This window comes from Artemia sp. Qi Xiang Cuo, chromosome 13, assembly GCF_049724085.1.
Source record: "Artemia sp. Qi Xiang Cuo chromosome 13, ASM4972408v1, whole genome shotgun sequence".
Lineage (NCBI taxonomy): Eukaryota > Metazoa > Arthropoda > Branchiopoda > Anostraca > Artemiidae > Artemia > Artemia sp. Qi Xiang Cuo.
This window is the reverse complement of record NC_142806.1, coordinates 37564128-37587775: the sequence shown is the minus strand read 5'-3', so window position 1 is coordinate 37587775 and position 23648 is coordinate 37564128. Positions and strand designations below refer to the sequence as shown.

Below are 23648 nucleotides of genomic sequence, written 5' to 3'. Positions count from 1 at the left end.
TTTATGCTCTTTCCAAATATAATAATCATTTTTACTTGAAACGAATTTTACCCCCTTCCCCTAGATATACCAATTCAGGGTATATATTTGCACATTAGGGGAGTAGGGGGAATGTTTAAACTTACTGTCAAACAGGGTTACTTTGAACTAAAAGTACCTTTTTTTTCTCTTTTATTTTGCAGTAAATTTTGTAAATGGTATCATAACAACCTAGAAAAACATTCCCATATGTATTTCTGACCACTGAAGAGGGTGGATGTTGTGGATTTTTTGTATCCCTTCCCACATGGCCATAATTTTTTTTTGAAAATGGTGTTAAAAGTTACCCACACTGTCCAACTTTGAACATTATTTTATTTTATGTACTGTTCATGTAATTTTCTAATTTGTTCAAAGTTGGCCATGCTCTGGGTAAGTTTGAACAACCACTTATTTACAGACTTTTTTCTCTAAGATTCAATGTAAAAAAGGTTGCTTATATTGAACAAAATTAAGAAAAAAACACAGAAAATTAGACTAAGATCATGTCAAACTTGCAAATCCTGGAGGCTAGAACTTGTGTTCTTTGCAAAGTTATTTGTATGACTTTGTAACTTCATAGTGCCCTGCAATTTGGAAGGGGCCATGTCCTTTTGAAACAAGCAGTCCAGTGAAAACATATCTTTCTTCAACATTACTGACATCATCTTTCTTGGACCAGTTGTAACTGAAGTCAGCATTGCTCACATGTTCCATAAATTTGAACTTCGCCATCCCCTCATCTGGAAAGTCTTCTGCTTGTCCAATGTAGAAATCTTTCTCATAGAACACAGCATAGAAGTCAGACAGTTTAATTGGGGGACCTGAGTCCTTCTTACAAGTAGAATTGTCACCACCCTCATATTCACTGTTCTGGCCTTCATCCCAACTAATTTCACTGGAATCATTGCACAGTTTTTCTGGCAAGTTGTCTGATGTGTCATCAGATGAGCAGTCTAGGTTCATGACTTCTTGTAACTTTTTTCCAGCTCCCTTTCCTTTATTTGGCTTCATTTTAGTTTTACCAGATTTCACTTCACTTGTCCTTGAATCCTCAAGATCTATCTTCTCTGTTGCTTGATTCAGCTAGTGATTTTCCAGGAGTCTTGTTAAGCTTTGTTTGTTTATGCAATACAGTACCAACAGTGACAACCCACCTTTTTTCAAAGAAAGTTATGACAGAATCACCAACTGCCTCACGGATTTTGTCATTTGATCACCTAATGGGAATCTTTTTGATGCAATGCTTTCTGTTAAAGCATGCTGTGAACCCATTTTGAAGGTTGACATTGTCATCCTTTGCCAGCTCATCCCAGAGGAGCTTCAATAGCTTTGGAAACACCTCCTTTCGGACTGAATTTTCGGCAGGGTTTTGCATCTTGTATTCTTTGAGGGTTCTTCTCCAGATTTGTTTAGTCAGCCCAAAGAATGCTACATCAAGGGGTTGCAAGAAATGGGGGCAATTTGCTGGTAAACAAACAAAAGCAATATCTTCTTCTTTGCAGGCCTTGATAACCTTGTCACTGAAGTGAGAGCTTAGCTGATTGCCTAGGCCTATTAAAACTTTTCTTCCAGGCAGAGCTTTAAGGTGCAGAAGCAACTGAGACATGAACCAATCTTTGAATACATATCCTTCAAACCAACCAGACTTGCTAATGTTATATTGAGTACCACAAGGTCCCCCACATCTCCCACTTGAGTTTTGCTTTATAACAAACATAAGGAGCCAATAGTTTTCCAGTAGCTGAACCACAGACCATAATCAAGACTGCAGTTTTAGTCTGGTTCATAATCCACTCTGGGTATTTAATACCCCTTTGGTATACACTTTTTTCTGCCTGGATCATCACTTAGATTTGTTTCATCAAAGTTAAAAATATTGAATTCTGGCACATCTTTAATTGTTGACTCAAGATTATCAAAGTAGTTGGTAAGGTCTTGGTGAGTCACTTTTCCTTTCTTTCTTGAATAGTTTTGGCACATTTGTACTGCTAGTTGGTCTTTGTGGTGCCTCAAGAAGGAGTCAACCCATTCACAGCCTGGGATGTTGTTTTTGAAAGCGTTTACCCTTTTTCCAATGTTGTCAAGGTACAATGCAACTATTCATCACATATCTGATTTGTCAAAAGGAAATCCCCATTCTGCAGCAATTATAATATTTTTCACAAGAATTTCTTTGTCTTCTTTATCAAGGCAGGCAGGATGCCCAACTTTCTTTGTATGCTGATTCTTAATCTTGTTATTCAGAGTGCCAACAGGTATGTTGAATCTTGTAGAAACATCATGATAACTTGCTCCATTTGAAAGCTCAGTTAAAGCTTCCTGAAGAGTATTTTTGTTGTAATTGGCATAAAGTCAACTCCCAACCTTGGGCAAATAAGTTCAGGGCATCTTCCTGAAAGAATTATGGTATATTTAATTCCAGCAGCGGCATATTTATATTGCTCTGCTAAACGCTGTTGCAGTAAACACTCCATGCAGAGGTGGGTGAAATGGAAAAGTGAAATTTGACTTCACTTGCTGTGAAGTGTCAAAAAATTTCATTAATTTGAGATGGAAATGTCTCAGAAAGAAGTAAAAAGTAACAGAATGTTGTAAGAGCTTTGCTAAATATGCAAGTTTTTTAAATATTTTAAGATGAACTTGGCTAACTTGGGACTTAATTGACAAAGCTAAATTGGAGTTCACTTGCCACAGAGCAGCCCAAAAATTTTTCATAATTTGAGTGGGAACTCCCTTAGAAGCATTACTAATGCTGCTAACATATCAAAGTCTACAGCAAAAAAATAAGGCAACTGCTGCAAGGAGAGATTAAGCTAAAAAAAATTCTTGGGGAATTTTGGGAGGGGGAGGGTGGCCCCCCACCTAAATATGCCACTGAATTCCAGGTACCCCAAGTCTAAAGGGACCCAAAAGTTCCACATTACAGCTAAACAATTTGACAACAGTAACATTGAACACACACAGGGAACTTTGAACATGTACCACTATTTGTTCAAAGTAACCCCATTCTTTTCCTAAACTTGGAGGGAACTTTGAACAGCTCTTCTCTGCTCTAACCATGGCAAACAGCACATCAATAATAGGCTGGTCTTAAACATTCTATATTTTTCTACTAGGTTACCAAATTACAACTTCCTTGCACATCTCTAAAAATATTTATGTCACTTTTTACAAACTATACACAAATGGGAACAATATTACTTACTCATCAACACTAGACAACAACAATATATATGGTAAACTGAAGAAGAAAAATGGCAGATATCAAACCTGATGTTATTCCAGTTTGAATGACACCTTGTGGATGATATACAGAGATTGTATGTTTGGCCAGTTGATGCCACAAGGGAGCTACTGTTTTGTTCAAAGTAACCCACAAGGTTCAACATAAACCATTTTTGACAGTACCTCTTATTTACATCAGAAATAAAATTTACCCTCACCCCCCTACTGTGCTAATATAAACCCTGGACTGGTATATATAGGGGTGTGGTTAAAATTCATTTCAAACAAAATTGATTATTAAATTCTGAAAGAGCATAAAAAGGTCAATATATACGAAGTCATATTATTGAGTAAGGTCTAAAGGGAATACAGCATTTGATGCCTTTTTTTATGCTACTTACAAATATAATAAGCATTTGTATTGGAAATGAGTTTCAGCCCTCCCCCCTCTAAAGGCCAAGTCAGGGTTAGGTTAGGATAGGTATAGCTTATATAGGGGGGCTGAAATTTATTTCCAATAGGAATGCTTATTATATTCGTAATCAGCATAAAAAAGGCATTGAATGGTGTATTTTCTTTATTCCTAACTCAATAATATGAATTCGTAGATATTGACCCACAAAAAAAGCATTGAGTGGTATGTTTACTTTATTCATAAGTTGATATAGGTTTCTTTGGTCTTGCCTCAATTTAGGCTAATCAAGTTTTGTTTTTGATTATGTACAAGTATTTATCAAAATATTCTTTGAAATTATTTTAAAATTGGACAACAATAATAGGAATCATGACAGGCTAATCTGATTAGTAAAAATATGTTGCAAAGTCTAGGCCTATTAGAAAGTGTGAATTTTATTGATTTTATGTTTTCTTTTAGTTTTTTAAGATATTATTAGGAATATGAGTGTGGTACCAAGGGGAAAGGTGCATTTTCAGAAAATCGACCAAAGTATGGGGAAATAGAATAAAATAAGTAGCCTAGGCCTGATCTAGGCTAATGAAACTGCTTTTAGCCCTATTTGTTTGGCAAATTTTCTTCAGAAATAGTCTATCACCAAATATTTACCAAAAACGCAAATTAAAAAAGTTATGCCATTAATTAAGAAAGGCAGCGAAATAAACCAACTATTTTGAATACTTACCTAGTACTCAGATTATTAGGCTTTTAAATTTACTGCCCTAGTTCTGATGAAAACGCTTGGAAAACAAAGGGTACTTTCCGCATTGCGTTCAGAATTTAATAATGGCGAATGGTTGTAAAGTAACTAATGGCATATTTGGTTTGTAAGGGTATAATCTTCATGAGTTTCAACTGTATTCATTACTCTTCTAGTATAATTTAGTCTACTTTCAATATGTTCTAAACTGATACCAATAGCAATGATAATAATGATACATAGTTAATTCACTAAAGATTCTCGTTAACTGTCTCTAGTAAAAGTTACTGGAAAAGTAAATTCAAAATTACTTTCTGTTGTTCCAGCTACTACAAAATCTCAGCTGGAACGAAAAAAGTTAGTTTTTCATAGCTTTTAGTTACTTTCCTCTGGACTTAGTGAACTCCACCGTCGCACCGATTCATCGGGGGAGCGCCGCTGATGAAAGTCACTCCGGTGTGGAGAAAACTTTCAGTGTTATGCCGCCGGTTAGTGTTGGGCGATAATTCGATCAAACGATATATCGAAATATCGATATTTTTACGTTCGATATTCGATAATCGATATATCGATTTCGATATTTCTGATCAGTTTTTATTCAGATTAACTCTTGGCTTTGCAAAGTTAAAAAATAATTAGGTCCTTATCTGTTAGCCTCTACACACTTAAGAATCTGAATCTATAAAATCATACAACAACCGGTTTATTGCTGTTTGAATACGATTCAGTATAAAACTACCTATGTTTTAATAAATTTTTAGTTGGTATTTTGGTTTATTTAGGTTAGGTTACTTATTGCATGCAGCACCGCTATACTTAACCCCCACCCGACCATCCCCCTAGTGTGCAAATATACAGCCCAAATTATAAATATGATTGATGATTTTATATGATGATTTTTTTACGTATGAAAAAAGATGATTGATATCGAATCTACACGGGCCAAAATTAATCGTTCTCTCCTTTGGCGTTTTCTGTCCTCTAAAAGTGATGAGTCTTTATCCGCATCTGCTATCCCTGATTCTGAATGGTACGCATATTATAGATTCAATATATTATTATATTATTATTATTATTATATCCTATCTATTTCCCAACCATAGCGGTTGTTTCTACCCCGTACCTGTAGATTCAAATTCTCGAATGTGTACCGGCTGATAGAAAAGTACCAACAATTATAATAAAAGTGTATTTTGCACAATTTTTTCAAACTTTGAATAATAGAAAATCAAGCAATAAAAACAAACTTCGATTATAAGAGTGAATATCATAGAAATCTAAACTTGAAATTACTCGGGCTCAGGGTAAAGAAAGATGACCTACTGACTACTTTTGGCTATTCAAACTCAGCAACATGTCAATGTTTTTTCCCTGAGCATTTGTTCTACCTTTCAGTGATTAAATAAAAAAAAAAGAAAACAGGTTTTTTCAACTGAAAGTAAGGTTCAGCATTAAAACTTAAAACGAACAGAAATTATTCCGTATATGAGAGGGATGCCCTTCATATACGTTTTTTCTAGTATTTTAAAAACAAGCTTCTTATTCTAATTAAATAGCCCTTGTGTTTCAGGAGTTGTTTTTAAATAATGGGAAATCTTTAAAGGAGGGGGTAACTCCCCCTCGTATACGGTAGGATTTCCTTTTGTTTCAAGTTTCAGTATGTCTCCCTAGTTTCCGTTGAAAAAAAATTTCTTATTTAATTTTTGGTTGTTTTCATTTAATACCAGGAAATCATCACTACAAATCCGTCCCTGCTGAAAATCCCACCCAGATATTTTCTTGGGGACAATTTCGCCTAGACATTTCTCTTACGCCTATTTTCATTTGAAAAAAAAAGACTTGTCTTTCATTTAATTTTTGATCTTTTTCAAATCATGCCGGAAAACTCATTCAACAGGAAATTTTTCATTGAAATCCCATCCTCCGAATGGAAAGTTTCTTCCACGGAAAATCCTCTGATGAAGAAATTCTCCCGCGAAAAATTTCCACATGGAGAATATCTCTTGCGAAAAATTCCGCCACGAAGAATTGCTCCCACTGAAAACTTTCCCATGGAAAATTTCCCCCTTTGGAACTTCCTCCCTCCCACAAAAAAATCTCCCAGGCGATTTTAACCTCTCTGAAAGTTTACCACGGATAATATCCCTGGAACATCTCTAGATGTTAAATTGAATCGGCAAAGAGAAAGTAAAATAAATTTGATATAAGAGTTCTGGCCAATTCTCCCGTGTAATATTTCTCCTTATAAGTTCATCTTCAGGAACTTCCCTGTGCATGGAAAATTCTCTCCATGGAAAATACCCTTGCGCAAAAGGTCCCTCCCTAAAAACGTCTGTTTACTTCCAAATAACAGAAACTATATGTAAACAACAGACAAAATTCATAACTTATAGCCGTTCCCCCGGGTACCATGGGGGGGGGGATCATGACAATTTCCACGGAACATCTCTACATCAAAAATTGAATCGGCAGAGAAACATTAAGACGAATTTCATATAGGAGTTATGACAAATTCTCCGGTGTAAAATTCCCCCTTGTTAGTTCAGCCCCGGAAACTTCCCTGCCCATGGTAAATTCTACCTGTCGAAAATCCCCCCACAGAAAATTCCCCCTCCCCTAATAAGCCTGTTTACTTACAAATAAAAATAATATACGTAAACAATAGGCAAATTCATAACTTAAAGCCCTTTCCTCAGGTTGCGAGGAGACAGGTTATCTCCGGAGGAACACTTTTTCGATCTTTCAGCTATGGTGAATAAAATGAATACCTCAATGTTGGGATCGGGTGTTTTCAGGGGAAAAGGCTGTGAGAGGGGTACTATTGGCTCTCCAATATCTCGGGTCACCTAAAAAGGGAGCAAGAACTGTTATTTTCTTTAGAACGAGCTTTCCCAACATTCTTGGGCCTTTGAATTGATCCGATCACGCTGGCGAAAGATAGAGGAATAAATAAACATGCATCCGTGATTTTTATTCTGACAAAAAATACAAAATTCTACATTTACGCTGACGGGAGTTTAAAATCTTTACAAGTAGGGTTCTATGATATGCTGAATCTGATGGTACGCTTTTCTTTAAGATTCTTTGACTTTTGGGGGGGAGGTTTCTCCCCTTTCCAAAAAATCACGCAAATTTTCACAGGCTCGTATCTTTTGATGGGAACACTAAACTGAATGAATCCTATATATTTGGATTCAGCATAGAAAGCCAACTCTCTTTTATATGAGCAAGGCCTGTCAGCATAGAAGGCATTAATACAGCCAAGACCTTTTGGAGGTTCTCAGCAACATTTGGAAGTCCTCCTGACTAAACGTATTTTGAGTTTGAGAACAGGCTATGCCAACTTATGGATACAGGTAAGTATGCTGTGTATCAGCATGTATGAGTCAATGGATTAAATACATCATTGTTCTTCTTCTCGCCCATTTCCCAAACAATTGTCTATGTTGGATCTTATCTGCAGGACGTTTACCAGTAGCAGAAAAGGCCGAAAATAGTCAAATATGTTCAAATATCGTTTTCGATATCGATATTTTTGTTTAGATATTCGATATCGATATTTGCTCTGATATATCGATATATCAATATCGATATTGAATATCGCCCAACACTACCGCCGGTGCAATCGGCACGGTGGTGTGCGATTTGTGAATCTGTATTTGACCTTTTATTTTTGCAGTGATTTGTTGATTTTGGTGTGCTAAGTAAGCTGATGTGGTAAGTGACTTTAAAAAGGTCCATCAGTATTGATTTCTAACCAGAAAATGGAAATAAGAGCTTACAGACAGATTAGGTAGTGGCGTTTTTAAGGAAAGTTTGGGCTTGGGTCCCCAGAAATTCCACAACATTTCCTTAAGAGTCTATCCTCTAACTTGTAACAATCCTCTTGATTTCTTGCAACATAGTTTGATTATTTATTTGATGTGGCTCACAGCAATAAAAATTTTCCCCTTTACAGCAGGGCCGTCACGTATAGGGGGAAGCCCCCCCCCCAATGTGTTTTGTCACTCGGTAAAATTGTGGTGCTTCGCGCCACGATTTTTCCAACGCCGTTAAAATTCTTTGTTCGGTTCCATAAAGACCACGAAAATACTGACATGTTATCTACAGTAATTGTAAACTTTGATCGGTAAACGCAGCAGTTTTACCAACTCCTGTTGTAATTTTACAGATGGTGCCACAATTTTCCATTTGGTTAAATAAACATATTAAAATAGTGATATGATATGTACCGAAATCTGAATCTTGGTTGGTAAATACAGCGGTTTTACCGACTCGTGCAGTGATTTTACTTATTGTATTCGAAACGGACATTATGCTTCTTTTTTTTTAAACAGTCGGTAGAAATGACCAGCCGTTCGCTAAAACCTCTTGTCTCCCCCCCCCCCCCCAAAAAAAAAAATATGGATAGTAACGAGCCTACCTTACAGACCTTATTTTGCTTTTATAAATCTATTAAGATTATTCACTTTTAAGATCTGTCTCATGTCATGAGCCTTAATTTGCTATTTCCTCCCTGTGGTCTAGTCTCCAGCGTATTTCATTGCAAAATTTTCGTTATTCTTTTTAAATTCTAATCTTAGGATTAAGAACTATCAGTTTCCGTTTTTCAAGTGACTCAGCTTGCCGCGAAGTGACAAAATATTTGGAATTTAGAGGATTACAAATTATGTTTTTCCGTAAAAAATTTTTTCCTTCATAAAACGATCTCACAATGTCATGTGCTAACAAAAAATTTGAACTGCTTGGATCTATGATGGTATTGAAAAACAACAATAGTTTTGATTTGTTTTGAATTTTGCATACTGAAAACTGGGGGGATAATACCTTCAGTATTTTTTTTTTTTTTTTTTTTTTTAAACACGGGTGAAAACTTTAGCTAAGATCAACGATAGGTTAAAATATTTCTAAGAAGCCGTGAGTTGAAAGTATGCTCTTGAACTCTTACAACCTATTTCTTATTTTGCTTTTTTATTTTATTGCTCACTGTTCAACTTTGGCGAAGAAAGATGAAAAATAAAAAAGGTCAGACCATAGAAAAAACAGTACATTCGTAAGCGAATAGCTCATTTTAGGTCAGAAGCAGATTTTACTTTCTTGGTTTAAGTTGACCTTATTTGGCGAAAATAAGAAAATTTAAAGTTGATAAATTTCGCATTACACGATATCCGTTTAAGAAAATTACCTTGGATTTCAGAAGGAAGAGAGGAATTAGATTAAAATCTTGTATGAAATTAAACCAAATCCTCAATTTTTTTTTCAAACTTTTGGAAAGATTTTTGATTCTGATTTGGCTCTAACTTTATTTACTAACTAGACGTAACACTGCTAGATTCCCTTCGCAGAATTTACAAATCGTACTACTGAATCTTGGACTATCTCTACAGGATCTTGCAATTGGTGTCAAAATCGGATTGAAATTTTAGACTTTCTAAGATTCCGCCGTAACTACTCCATTTTTTCAGATTCAGTATGATTTTGGACTTCAAATCCAAATTTTACCGTAACTCAAAATGTGTGGGGTGCTAACATACCTCCCCCCTTCATTGTGAAAACCCTACCACCTAGAATGGGTCTAGGCGTTTCCCACCCGGGAAATCCCCCGCGGAAAATTCTCCCGGAAAATTCCCCCCGTGGAAAATCCTCCTCTCCCGTCCATAATTCCCCCATATTCAGCCTGGATAATTTTGGATGTTCATTAGAAGGGTTTTAATCACCTATTTAAGTAAAAAAAAACAATGCTATAGCATTGCCTATAGTACAGAACCATAAGGATTCAATGTATTATCATCTATTTATTTATTTTTGCCAGAGACACTTCAGATGGAAAGGGTGGTCGTATAAGCCTTGGAGGGGGCTAATTCAGTTGCAAATTGACAGTTCTAATGGGCTTTTAAGAGTCAAAAGTTATTAGAGGGAAACCAGATACCCCCCATGCCGGGTTTGATAGCCCATTTCGAGCCCTAGGGCAGGGTCTCTAAGCGTTGCAAGTTGTCACTGTTAAGATATGAGGTTTTCATGGGAAGAGTGGTCGTATAAACTTTGGAGGGGGCTTTCCAATTGGAAATAGAAAGTTCAGCGCTCTTTTAAGATTCAAAAGCGATCAAAGGGCAACCACCACCCTCCCATACCGTTTCTCACTGTTGCTAAGGAGGGTAAAGATGCCTCAAAGGGTGTATTTTAATGCCAAAACATCCAAACCCTCAAAGAGCCTTCAGATAAATACAGATTTATTTCTAAGGAAGGGGTGGGGGTGGAGGTAAAAATTGATATCTAAAACCTCTCAATTTTTTTTGTATGCATCAGATATACTAAAAACGATACGACCACACCTACGAAAAGAATGGTGGAATTTTTGCTCTTTCAATTTGTATTTAAGTGCCATCTCTTATATGATTTTTTTTTTCTGGTATGAATTAAATTCCTCTTTCCTGTTTATTCTTCACAAACGCCAAAATAACTTCATTCCATTCCAGGGTGGTAAAGAAATTCAGGCGTGAATTCATGTTTTCTTTCCCGTGCATCTACGCCTTCTGGATTACCGGGCCCCTTTGTATCCAAGGTCACCAGGTGTTGGGGAGCAATACACCCCTAAATGGTCTATGTATGAGTCAATGGGCTGAGCTAACTGGGTGAAACACCCTAAATCATAGGAATCAGACAGCACACACCTACGAAATGCTAAGAAACCTAGCTCAGAAAGGCCTGAAATAACATAACTATACATCCCAAATCATGAATTCCAGACAAGTCAAGCCATGAAATTCCAGAACAAATATCCTATATCATTGGTATCAGACAATGCCCACCAATGAAAGCCTAAGCAATCTAGCTCAGAAAACCCCGAATAGCAAATATAACCATCCCAAATCATAAGTTTCAGGGAATGCCTATATAACAAAGGTTAGGAAATCTAGCACAGAAAGGCCTGAAATAGCAAAAAAAAACTAAAACATAACAAATCATAAGTTTCAGACAAGACACAAACGAAAGTCTAAAAACCAAGCTCAGAAAAGTCCAAATTAGCAAGATATAGATCCCAAATCATAAGTTTCAGAAGAATCAAGCCACGGAAATCCAAACTTTCAGACAACACACACCAACTAAAGGCTAAGAAATCTAGCTCATGAGTTAAGTTAATAGAAAACTAAACACCCGAAACTATAATAAAGGCTAAGAAATCTAGTTCATGAGCTAAGTTAGCACCAGACAAAAATTCTCAAATTACAAGATTCAGACATCACACTCACGAAAGCCTAAGAAACCTAGCTCAGAAAATTCCAAATAGCAAGCAAAAGATCCCGAATCATAATTTTCAGACAACAAACAAACAAAAACCCAAGAAACCTAGCTCAGAAAAGTCCAAATTAGCAAGGTAGAGATCCCAAATCATAAGTTTCAGATACGACAAATCTCAAAAAGCCAAACTAAACTTCCTAAATCAGAAGTTTCAGACAATACACACAAACAAAAGCCAAGAAATCTAGCCGAGACAAGCCCGAATATGAAACGAAACACCCCAGATCATAAGTTTTACACAACACACACCTACGAAAGGCTAAGAAACCTAGCTCATAGCAAACTAAACACCGGAGTTGTAGGCATCAGACAACACACACCTAGGAAAGGCTAAATACCTAGCACAGAAAGCCTCGAAATAGCAAACTAAACTCCCCAAATAATAAGTTTTAGACAACACAAATCCAAAAACTTAAGAAACATAGCTCAGAAAAGTCCAAATTTGCAAGCTAAAGATCCCAAATCACAAGTTTCAGACAAGTCAAACCGTGAAAAACCCAACTAAACTTCCCAAATCATAAACTAAACGTCATAACTTTCAGATAACACACACCTACGAAAGGCTGAGAAACCTAGCTCGTAGCACACTAAACACCCAAAATCATAGGTATCAGACAACAAACACTAACGAAAGGCTAAAAAATCTACCAAGCGTGAAACTACCACAAAACAGCATCAATAAATAAATGAAACCCAAAACGAACAGAAATTACAATCAATAACTGAGTCAAACTCAAAAGGAGCAGAAATTAACATAAGTTGGGCTCAAAACCCCCATGCCTTCCCAAAACCAGAACAAAATTTGCACTTTACTGAAAAAAATACAAATGAATGTGCATTGTCAGTTTAATATACATATACTGATATTTAGTAATCGAAACGTTAATATTGTTTGGTTTATTAAAGTTATAAAAATAAGAACATTTATATTTTTTTCAGGAAATTGCAAATTTTGTTCTGGCCTTGGGAAGCCATAGGGGTTTTGAGCCCAACTTATGTAAATTTCTGCTCGTTTTGAGTTTAACTCGGTTATTTATTGTAATTTCTGTTCGTTTTGAGTTTCATTTATTTATTGATACTGATTTGTGGTAGTTTCACGCTTGGTAGATTATTCGATTTTATTTTTGCTCATTTTTTGTTTAATGGAGTTCATTACTTTTCTTTGAAAAACTTATTTTGTGGAAAACGTTTTTTTAATTATTCAAACTAAAAATTCGTATCCAACTTAAAGATAAGAGATTCTGATCGAGGTGGAAGGATGAATCCCAAAATGAACAAAAAAAAAAATGAATAATCAAGTCAAACTTAAACAAACAGGGATTACCCCAAATTGGATTAGGGCTACTGTTCTCTAGACCATTCAGAGGCCATAGCATCGTTTGTACATTACTGAAAACAAATAAATTTTCAACATTTTCCATTGAAATTAAAAATGATTTGTTGAAATAAAAATATAACATTGAAAAATAGAAAATTGAAAAATTTTTAAACTCAAAACGAGCAGAAATTAACATAAGTTGGGCTCAAAACCCTATGCCTTCCCAAGGTCAGAACAAAATTTGCACTTAACATATACAGATACTGATATTTAATAATCAAAATGTTAATATTATTTGGTTTATTAAAGTTATAAAAATAAAAACATTTATATTTTTTTAAGGGAAGTACAAATTTTGTTCTGGCCTTGGGAAGGCATAGGGGTTCTGAGCCCAACTTATGTTAATTTCTGCTCGTTTTGAGTTTAACTCGGTTATTTATTGTAATTTCTGTTCGTTTTGGGTTTCATTTATTTACTGATACTGATTTATTAACTATTTACTGATACGTGCATATATATAAATGCACATACACAGACATACATCTAATATACATACACGTCATTTTATTATGTGCACAGTTTAATATTAATTGGATGTCATTTCGGTTCACATACAAGATTAAATGTGCGCCAATTAGTTTATTTTTCATCGAAGATTTAAGGTTCCTAGGGGTGGGTAGATTATTGGTAGATTATTTGATTTTATTTTTGCTGATTTTTTGTTTAATGGAGTTCTTTACTTTTCTTTGAAAATCTTATTTTGTGGAAAACGTTTTTTAATTAATCAAACTGAAAATTCGTATCCAACTTAAAGATAAGAGATGCTGATCGAGGGGGAAGAATGAATCCTAAAATGAACAAAAATAAAATTAATAATCAAGTCAAACTTAAACAAACAGGGATTACCCCAAATTGGGTTGGGGCTACTGTTCTCTAGACCTTTCAGAGGCCAGAGCATCGGGTACATTACTGAAAACAAATATATTTTAAACATTTTCCATTGAAATTAAAAATGATTTGTTGATAAAAATATAACATTGAAAAATAAAAAATTGCTGAGACTCCCAATATGTAATATCCGAAGATATTAAACAATCTGTCTATCTTCATTAGATTTTTCCAGTAATCGTTATTATTTTGATGATTTTCTTTTTTTTGCAATGTTTTGACAAATAAGAACCACGCTGCTCAAATATATATCGTTTTCAATAAAACGCCAACGAGACTCTGGCTATCTGGAGGGCTTGAAAGGGAAGTGAAAGTACCAAACTTATGTGTAAACGGGTCTCGGAATTTCCTCCAGAAAATACCCCCCCCCCCGAAAAATACTTCCCTGAAAATAACAACCTGCGGGAAATACCCCCCGTGGAAAATACTCCCCGTAAAATACCCCCGTGACAAATACCCCCTTCTGGAAAATCTCCCAGAAATCACACTGCGGAATATTTCCCCAAAATCCACCCCCCGGAAAATTTCCCTCCATAATTTGCTCCATGGAAAATTCCCATGATAATTCCCCCTCCCGCAATGGAAAATTCCCCCACACGGAAAATTGAGCAGTCAAAAGAGAAAGTACAAAATAGGTACCTCAAAATATCGATCAGATTTCCTAAGGGGTAAAAAAGGGACCAGATATCAAAAATAGCTTTAGGACTGGGGCTGGTTGGTGTCCAATCACTTTCAACTTGTAAAAAAAAGACTAAAAATCTCAATTTCTGATCGAATGTGCATACTCTGAAGTTTCTATGACCATGAGCCGGAGATTGGGATGAGAAAGGGGCAGTCCCCCTCCTATACCGAATAAATTCTGCTCATTTTGGGGTTTGATGTTACTCTTTATTTTCATAATAACAGCATGGACCAGAAATATTCCCACAAATCAAGACTTTTTAGGCTTTACTTTTTTCGTACCCCTCCCCCTCTCAAAAAAAGGAAAATACTCCTCCAAACAAAAGTCCTGAATACGGCCCACGGGATTATATGTAAATTTCTACCTTCACCCACCTCTCGACTCTCCCTTAGAACTAATTATGTATTTATCTAAATTAAATAAAACTTACAATAAGTTTCCTACAGGGATGATCGTACCAAACCAAGGGTCCAAGAAGATTAGGAGAGGGCTCATTAGAACAAAAATTAAAAGTTCAAGTGCAATTTTAAGTGACCAAACAGAATGGAGGGCAGTTAACCCCCTTCCGCTGCTCCTTTTCCCCCAAAGTCATCCGAATGAAATTCTGAAATTGACATTTGGTTCATCATAATTGAAAGGTTCGATAAATGAGCCTCAGGGGATGACAAGCCCCCATCATCCTTAGGAAAAGGGCTGTAAGTTTTACAATTTGTCTATTGCTTACAGACAGTATTTGTTATTGGGAAACATACGGACATTTTTTGAGAGTTCTAGTCCTTTTTTTATAATATGGGAAGTGATTGGAGACCAACCAGCCCCTGTCCTAAAACTGTTTTTGATATCAGGTCCTCTTGTTACCCCTTAGGGCATCTGATCGACATTTTGAGGTACCTATTTTGTACTTTCTCTGTGGCTGCTCAATTTTGCGTGTGGGGGAACTTTTCATGGGGGGAATTATCCGGAGGGAATTTTCTGGGGGGGGGGGGAGATTTCCGCGCGTTATTTAACGCAAGAGGTTTTTTCCAGGGATGGGGAAACCTCAGCTCCGTGTAAACAGTCATCTGCCTTGTGATATTATTTTTTGTGTATTGTTGTTGAAGTTATGATCAGTAAAAAAGAACACTGCTTGAGATAAAATCGTTTTAGGAAAAGCGTAAGTTTATTTTAAAATATGTAAAGTTTCCTGTAGGATTTGCCGCTTCTATTTTTACATATTAGGTGAAACTCGGGGAGCTTGGGATCCGACTCTTTTATCATATATCTCTGTATTTTTACAATTATTCTTTAGTGTATAATATTGCCTAATTGCAACTGTTGGTATTTCTGCACCATATTTTTTTTGTTGTATTTATTTTTTCTTTGATATAAAGCATTCAATTTTCGAATGTCACAAATTATCCGGCTCGGATCATATTTTAGGGATTTTTATGATTAAATTTGAAATGCAGGGTTGATTCTGATCTATTACGGAGAATTATCATGGTTGCAGCGGCAGCTGTAACCTAGTAAAGAGCGAACCACAGCCCATAGTGATCAAAAATTGAAAAATGTAACTTAAAAAAAATGTCTATTGAGAAAAAATTGCCATCTGACACTGAATTAGGGATGGTAACTGTTGTTTCGGTTGATCTTAGAAGTAAAAGTTTATTGCGAAAAGAAATTTATGGCGATTTCTAAAAAGAGCCTAGAACCCCTTGAAAATGGCGCCAAATCGAAATAAAAAATGCACCATTGGAATCAGCATGTTCTAAAACCTTGTGTTTGATAATTACAGTCCCCCACCTTGAACACCAAGGAAAATGACTTTTCTGCTTCGGTAGCACTGATCTGTCTCCCTTTTTTTCTAGCAGGGCTAGGGGGTGGCCAGAGTATCAAAGAGAGGTGTATAATAGCTCATTCGAAAGGGAATTAAGTTTGTAAGCGCCCTTTTTAAGTGACCAAAAATATTGGCAATATAACCCCCCCCCCTCCCTGCAGGTCCCCTCCCCCAACTAGTCCTGTAAAAATTTTGAGATAGCCATTTTGTTTAAAATAGTTCAAAGGTCCAATATATATGGTTTTGATGATGATATGGCCCTCCATAGTCCCTGGGGAGAAGGGCTGTATGTGATATCGGGCGTACCGATATCGCATGTATCGGGCGTATCGACATCGCATGTATCGTGTCGGGAATATCGAATATCGGTATCCGCTGTTTTTTTTCTCAGTCATTTTCTAGACTCATTTTTAAAGCATGTCCCGGCAAGGTATCATGGTTGCAGCGGCAACCTAGTAAAGAGCGAACCACAGCCCATAGTAACCAAAATTTTAAATTTGCGTTTTTAAAAAAAAAACGGCCTAGTGAAAAAAAATTCCCATCTGACACTGACTCAGGAACGTTAACTATTATTTTGGTTCGTCAAAGTTTATTGCGTAAAGTTCGTAAAAGTTTATTGCGAAAAGAAATTTATGGTGATTTCAAAAAAAGCCTCAAACCCCTCGAAAATAGCGTCAGATCAAAATGAAAAGTGTACCATTGGAATCAAAATGGTCAAAACCTTGTGCAGGGAAGTTAGAGTACCCCTCCCTGAACAACAAGGACAATCACTTTTTTGCCTCGGTAGCACTGATCTGTCCCCCGTTTTTTTTCTTTTTTTTAACAGGCCTAGCGGGCTACCAGAACATCATAGAGAGATTCTTAATGGCTCATTCAAAAGCTATTTCTCATATCTACCTGCTTTTCATAAATTCTGCTATCTGCAAGTGCCATATGGCACTAAAATGGCACTTTTTTCTCAAAGGGTTTCACCGTAAATAGACTATATTAATCAACACGGTTTGAACTTCAAGAGTAGATTGAAGTTTCTTGCATATCATTTTGACTATAGGACCATTGAAAGTAATATGTTCAGTATAAGTTCAATTCAAATATTTGAATTATAGCCGAAAAGGGGGAAAGCTAATTGAATTTTGAGTATAAAAAGATAATTATAAAAATAAGGAAATATATTTTTTACTTTGAAATAAGTTAAGCTTTCTTGTCTACAAAATGAACACGCAGAAATTTATGTACAAAAATCATCTTTTAACCTTTACAATCGCTTTTTTTTAAAACATTTTTTGTGAGTTTCTGTAGGTAGAAAATTTCTTAAGATACTACCTAATCTTAACAGTACTAACGGTGAAAATATATTACTTTCTGAATTAATTTTTTTCTAATTAATAACAAAAATCCTTTTGTGGGAGCATCTTATGTTTTTGCGATGAACGTTATTTTTGTAATGAGAACCAAAAAGCGTTTCAAAAAAAATTCTTCCCTGGATTTGCCATAAATTTGCTGCTTACGCTGAATAACCAAGTAAGTTTCAACTTCGCTCTTTACGTCCCTCGGAAAAACTTTTTTTTTTTTTTTTAATTAATTCATAACTGACGCCTGATTATGTACGTAGTATTTCACGTTTTAGATGTGAGATGAAATCTACTTCCAACTTGCCCGACGCTCTACGATGCAATTTCGTCGTTTGATATATTCATTCGGAAAAACCATCATTCCTGAGAATTGCGTCACTGCATTTACCCTGTTTAGGATGTCAACAATTAAGCAATCACCTAGTAACCTTGTATTATGTGTTTCCTTTCAATTTCAAAACCAGTTCAACTTCGTCAGTGGAAAGACTAAGATGTTAATATGCAGTTTTACTCCCTGAGTTCTTTAGTGTAACGTACATAACCAATTGTTGCACTATTTTACTCGGGGTGTAAAGCTGTGTTTTCAGCACAAATTAGCTCTAAAAGACCGCATATATATGAGTAATTGAATATTAGAAAAGACAAAGTAGTGAAAGGAAACGTAGGATATACGAGAAACATGGGAAGGTAGCAAATCTATTATGTAGAAAAGGAGTTACATCCAGGAGACTTCAGTATGGGCCAAATATCACAGGTTAGAAGAAGAAGAATTTAAAAATGTGTATTAAAAAAGATTGTGTATATTTCTTAATGTTATAATCTTTTAGAAAATAAAGTGCAGTTTTACATTATATTTGCTAATCAAAGATTATCTCATACTTTTTTTTCCTGAAAGATAGCTGTGAAAAATTTCTATTCCTGGATATAACAAAGCCTAGGGGTTGTTCTCTCCAAAAATGTGTGCATAAGTGTGCCCAGTGCCCAGGTGTGCTGGTCCAATCATTCCTCTGGAAACTCTTTTCAGAAATTTAAAATCGTCAAGTTTTCTTGGCCTGCGTAGATTCTGTTTGATTTAGGTAAAAGCTCTGAAAAAAAGCTTAGGCGTGCCCAGCCGGCGTGCAGTGGTGCCCAGCGCCCCAGAGAGAGAGCAACCCCTCGAACAAAGCCTAGAGGAAACAGTCGAACGCTACGGTACAAGTCCATCCTGCTGAATTCTGGCGGGGTGGGTACCACAACATGTGTTTGAAAATGTAAGTTATATTCATGGTTTACTTTAGCGTAAAGAGCGAGGTATTGAGTATTGACTAGGGGGCGAACTGCTAATATACGTTTTAAAAATATATGAATATAGAAGTTCGTTACGTATGTTAATTCGTAAGTTACGTATATTTATTACTAATAAAAACGTTCGTAAATAAAATTAAACAAATTTCGAGAAAGCCCTTTAACCAAATAAAAATAAAATTAATATGCAAATTTGTTTTGATTATTTATGTACGGTGAGCCAAAATCAAACCCTGCATTAATTAAAAAACATCCAAAAATTAAATAAAAAAACAAGTTTTTTTTAACTGAAAGTAAGGAGCGACATTACAGAAATTATTCCATATATGAAAGGGGCTGTCCCCTCAACGTCTCGCTCTTTACGCTAAAGTTTGACTTTCTCACAACTATTTTTTTTTAAAAATAAAAAACTTTAGCGTAAAGAGCGAGATGTTGAGGAGCGGACAGCCCCTTTCATATACGGAATAATTTGAGTTCGTTTTAAGTTTTAATGTCGCTCCTTACTTTCAGTTTAAAAAAAAATTGTTTTTTTTATTTAATCATGGCCAAGTGTTGACTTTTTCAGGGGTCACACAGAACGGATGGTCATGGAAAGTAAGGGTGGGTTCATTCAATTACAAAATCAGAGTTCTAGTCCACTTTTAATTGCCAAAATCGATTGAAGACTAGCCGGAAGTTCCTTTAGAATACAATACACCCCCGCAACCCAACATAACAATCAGTTTCAAGCTCAGCCATTGAAACTTTCAGGGACGTTTGAGGGGGGATAAAAGTGGCAGGGTTATAATTTGCTATATGGCAGGGGAGAAATTCCACTCCCAGACCTCGGCCCCCTATAGACCCCACTTTGCCCCCCCCCCTTTAGCTGAAATTTAGTTTCTTCCAAAATCTTATCAAAACTAAGATAAACCTGCATAATTCAAGCTGTAGCACTATAAAGTACCTTTATGGTACCAAATGGTTCATTTTTTAGTTTTTACTGTCATTTTCACTAGATGTGGGAAAATTGGCCCCAACTGTGCCCCCCTCCAGGATTTGGACGAAACCACGCCACTGGTAAGTGGACGCTGAATTGTTACCAAGGGGGAGAGGGTAGAGCTAGATCAGAAGACACTATTTGAATCCAAGCTATCAAATCACCATTTATGGTAATCTAGGGAATGGCTTGGGGAAGGAGATTAAATTTTCAATTATTTTTCAAAAAGACCTTATGGAAACCGTGAGGGAGGTTGATTGCCCTCCAATTCCTTTCTACTACTTTTACTATTAACTCACTGCAGCACCAGACCGGCTGAAGCCAACAGCCGGTCTTGTGCATGGTGCAACTGCATAGCTGCCGGTCTGGTGCAACAGCCGGCAGCTATGCACGCTTCTCCATTCCAATGTATTTGAAACCTCCCTCTTTATACCCTCCCAAAAAGTTCCAATTTTCCTTAAACCGTTCCTTACGACCTCTTCCTTACGACCCTTGATGATTGACCGAAAAGGACAATCTACGGCAGTCTCATCCGCATAACGTGTCCTATCCATCTCAACCTTTCTCTCATTGTAGCCCTAGAAAGTGCGATAGAACCACATTTTTGTACAGCCTACTGTTTGAAATACGGTCAGTTAGTTGTGTACCCAAAACAATCTGTAGACAATTCCTCTGAAATATCTAAGTCTTCGTTTTTCGGAGCATCCATACTTCAGAATCACAGTGTCATCACTACAGCTTCTAATGGTGGCCGGTGTTTAACCGCCCCCCACCCCCCAAAAAATACCCGCGAGGAAAATACCCCCCCCCCCCTGTGGAAATAAGGTTTTCCAAATTTGAGAATTGTATGTTGTCCCAGAAGTTTCATATTGATACGCTAAGCTGTTCCAAAAAAAATTGCTGATACACTTGTATCAGCAATCTGTATGTTATTGCAAGTTACCAATTGTTAAAGTTTAAGGTTTTATAGAAGGGATGATCGTAAAAACTTTGAAGGAGGCTCATTCGATTGGAAATTGCAAGTTCAATTTCGAAGAATCAAATTTAATCACAGGACAATCATCCTTTCCATCTTTACCGACACCCCCCCCCCCAATACATCCGATCAAAATAAAAATAAACATTTTCTTCAAAATAGTCTAAAGATCAAATAACCATACCTTTGGGGTTAACAACCCCACCAGCAGCATCTAGGGCAAAGGCTGTAATTTAAGCTAGTTGCTCATTGCTAACACATACGGTTTTTTTAGAAAAATTTTGTTTTAACTTTGGGGGGGGGGCTCATTCGATTGGAAATCAAAATTTCCAGTGCACTTTTTCAGAGTTAAGTGATCGGAGGGCTCCACCCCACCCTATTTTTCACCCCAATACATCCGATCTAAATTTTGGGACGGCCATTTTATTTAAAACAGTTTAAATGTTAAATAATGTACCATAGTTAAATAACTATTGTTCATAACCCTATTGTGTTTCACCCAACGTAAGGACGGTGGTTGAGTTGCACGAGGGTTCAGTAGCACGCGGGTTCAGTTTCAGGAGGGTTCAGTTTAAGGGGGTTTCGTTTAAAGGGAGGTTCAGTTCCAAGGGGGTACAGTAACATGGGGGTTCAGTTACATGGAGGTTTAGTTAAATGGGGTTGAGTTACACGGGGGTTGAGTTGCACGTGGGTTCAGTTGCATGAGGGTTCAGTAGGACAAGGGTTCAGTTGCACGGGGGTTTAGTTGCACGCGGGTTCGGTTATACGGGGGTTCGGTTATACGGGGGTTCAGTTACACGCTGGTTTAGTTACACGGTGGTTCAGTTACACGGGGGCTCAGTTACAGGGGTTCAGTTGCTTTGGGTTCAGTTACACGCACACCGAATTTTTCATGGAGAGAGCCCGATTGCCTGGTATTATTTGAAAACGATCAGAAATTAAATTAAAAAAAAGCTAAGTTTTTTCAAGTGAAAGTAAAGAGCAACATCAAAACTTAAAACGAACAGAAATTATTAAGTATAGGAGTTAAGTTGCCCCTTCCACAAGACGTTTCTCTTTACGCTAAAGTTTTGATTTTTTGTCGTAATTCTTTAAGAACTATTCCTGAAAAACAATGGCCGTTTAATTAGAACAATAAGCTTTGTTTTAAAATTCTATAAAAAAAACTTAGCGTAAAGAGTGAGGTCTTGTGGAAGGGATAACTTTTATATACTTAATAATTTCTTTTCGTTTTAAGTTTTGATGTTGCTCCTTACCTTAAAACGAACAAACCTTAAAATGAACAGAAATTATTACGTATATGAAAGAGGTTGCCTCCGCCTCAAAACCTCGTTCTTTCGGCTAAAGTTTTTATTATAGAATTTTAGAACAAAGCTTATTGTTCTAATTAAACGGTCTTTGTGTTTCAGGAATCGTTCTTAAATAATTTGGACAAAAAGTCAAAACTTTAGCGTAAAGAGCAAGGTCTTGTGGAAGGGGCAACTCCCTTCATATACGTAATAATCTCTGTTCGCTTTAAGTTTTGATGTTGCTCCTTGCTTTCAGTTGAAAAACTTGTTTTTTAAAATTTAATTTATGATCGTTTTTTAACTAATACCGGGAAATCCGGCTCTCTCCATGAAAATTTCCTGTACTTGAGTATTATACGCCACTCACTCAAGTCTACGCTGCGTAAATCTTGAGAGCAAACCGGTTTTCTTCGTTAGTTTGTTCGTTACTATAGAAACAAGTTTGGGCTATATATTTTCACAATAGGGAGGAGGGGGGAAAGTATACCGGGTCTGCATGCAAAATGTGTTAGGTAAAATTATTCTGCATTTTATTAAGTAAAAATTGTTTTCTGACTTCAAAATGTTCAAATACTTTACCCCACCCCCTTATGTGCAAATATATAGCCCAAATTATGTATTTCCCTTCTATCTTGTCACTTGTCTTTGTCTTGTCTCACGCTAAGCTGAAAGAAACTAACGAAGAAACCCGCTTGTTCTCGAGTTTTACACAGCGTAAACTTAGTGAGTGGCATATAATACACAAGTGCCAAAATTGCTTCTTTCTACGGAAAAAAAAATCAAACTCAAATAAAATACTAAAATTTGGAAAGCCTTATTTTCTGGGGGGGAAGGTATTTACCGGGCGGGTATCTCCCGGGGGTTATTAGAACCCTTCTAATATTATAATCTTGGTTCGCACACTTATCTTCCTATTACTACAAACTTTAACTATGAAAAAAAAACACTGGCCTAGGCTATTCTACTTTTAACATCTTCACTGCATCCACCATGCTTACTAATAATAATACCTAGGCAAGTGATGCCATCCACTTGATCGATCTTCTCTTAACCCACCATCACCTTTTCAACTTTACTTATTCGCAGTGTAAGCGACTTAGTCTTCATAACATTGATTTTCAAACCAATTCTTCTGCCCTGAGCTCTCAAGACCTCCGTTAAAGCTTTTCGATTGGTTGAATCAAACACTTGCTCCTAATCTATAAGTATAAGGATTAAAGGGGTATGATGACCCACATTTTCCAATTTTTAACCTAAAACTCAAAGTTTAGTCGATGCATCCTCTCCCTTTCAAAAACGACACTATTC

At 36.4% G+C, this 23648-nt stretch overlaps 2 protein-coding genes across 3 annotated transcripts in view; one reads left to right on the top strand and one right to left on the bottom strand.

The window, feature by feature from the left end:
* Tmtc3 (Transmembrane O-mannosyltransferase targeting cadherins 3) overlaps nt 1-4412 on the bottom strand; it is a 586368-nt gene extending 581956 nt beyond the window's left edge. Inside the window, exon 1 of the mRNA XM_089099383.1 lies at nt 4386-4412. The gene's annotated coding sequence lies outside the window, so the exon portion shown is untranslated. The remainder of the gene's footprint in view (nt 1-4385) is intronic.
* A 13970-nt stretch (nt 4413-18382) lies between these two features.
* The window catches only part of Nup205 (nuclear pore complex protein Nup205), a 171102-nt gene continuing 165836 nt past the window's right edge, over nt 18383-23648 (top strand). Inside the window, exon 1 of one of the 2 annotated variants that reach the window (XM_089099638.1) lies at nt 18383-18569. The gene's annotated coding sequence lies outside the window, so the exon portion shown is untranslated. Of the gene's footprint in view, nt 18570-19039; nt 19066-23648 lie in introns of those variants that run through there. The other variant, XM_089099640.1, reaches the window with a different exon arrangement.